The sequence below is a fragment of the Suricata suricatta genome, chromosome 3, assembly GCF_006229205.1.
Source record: "Suricata suricatta isolate VVHF042 chromosome 3, meerkat_22Aug2017_6uvM2_HiC, whole genome shotgun sequence".
Taxonomy (NCBI): domain Eukaryota; kingdom Metazoa; phylum Chordata; class Mammalia; order Carnivora; family Herpestidae; genus Suricata; species Suricata suricatta.
In genome coordinates this window covers 107,443,861-107,445,181 of record NC_043702.1, presented here as the reverse complement: position 1 = coordinate 107,445,181, position 1,321 = coordinate 107,443,861, and the positions used below count along the sequence as shown (strand labels likewise).

At 42.1% G+C, this 1,321-nt stretch overlaps 1 long non-coding RNA gene across 1 annotated transcript in view; it reads right to left on the bottom strand.

The window, feature by feature from the left end:
- The window catches only part of LOC115286919, a 3,735-nt gene that overhangs the window by 2,036 nt on the left and 378 nt on the right, over window positions 1-1,321 (bottom strand). The gene's annotated exons all lie outside the window — the stretch shown is intronic.

Genomic DNA, 1,321 nt, shown 5'->3' with positions numbered 1-1,321 from the left:
CTTAGCATGACACCCTCAAGGTCCATCCACTTTCCTACAAATGGCCATATGTCATTCTTTCTCATTGCCATGTAGTACTCCATTGTGGATATATACCACATCTTCTCATCCTCTTTCACACACACACACACACAATGATATTGTGATCTTTAATAAGAAATACATATTTAGTTTTCATCCTCTTTCTGGCACAGAGCTCCTAAAACCCTTGGAATTTCCTAAAATTTGAGGGGAACTAAGGTGTCCTTTTATGTTATCTGCGACTTTTGGAACCAAAACAGGGCCAGGGGAGCCAACCCTGTGATTAAAGTCCCACCCCTGACCTCAGGAGAGAAGAGAGGAGCTGAGGTTGAGTTCAGTGACCCAGGGCCAATACTTTAATCATTGGTGCCTATGTAATGAACCCTCCATAAAAACCCAAAAGGACTGTGTTCAGAGAGCTTCTGTGCTGTGAACAAGTGTTGGTGCTTAGAAGGCACAGCACCTGGACATGTGGAAGCTTCATGCCAAACCTCACTCTATGCATTAGGCTGTTCCTGAGTTATTTCCTTGTATGATAATCTGGTAATCTAGTAAAACGTTCTGAGTGCTGTGAGCCTTTCTAGCAATAATTAAACCAAGGAAGAGTATGATGGGAATCTTTGCTCTATAGTCTGTGTGTCAGAAGCACAGGTTACAATGGGTCATGTCTATCATCTGATTTGGGGGGAGGGCATTCTTGTGGGACTAAGCCCTCAATCTGTGGAATCTGATGATATCTCTGGGTAAATAGTGTCACAATTGAGTTGAATTTTAGGAAACAAAGCTAGTGTCCTGAGAATTGCTTGAATATGTGGGGAAATTTCCTCTCTCACATATTGGAATTTAATCTAGGAACCCAAAACACACACACACACACACACACACACACACACACACACACACACACAAACACATTACCTCAGCATTCCCTGCCCAGGTTTAAATGACTTTCCTCTGTTCTTCCCAGACATTCTGCTTCTCCTCTAGAGCCAATAAGGATGTAATCTAGATTGTAAGATCCTGAGAACACGTATAGACTTCTCTGTGTATTTTTGTAAATCCATATCTAGCACAAAAATATTTTTATAGGAGATGGCTGTATGATTTTTAATTTAAATTATCTGATGCTTGGGAAATTCAAATCAAAACCACGCTGAGATACCACTTCACACCGGTCAGAGTCGCTAAAATGAACAAATCAAAAGACTATAGATGCTGGTGAGGGTGGAGAGACGGCCACCCTCCTACACTGTTGGTGGCAATGTAAGCTGGTGCAGCCGCTCTGGAAAACAGTGTGGAG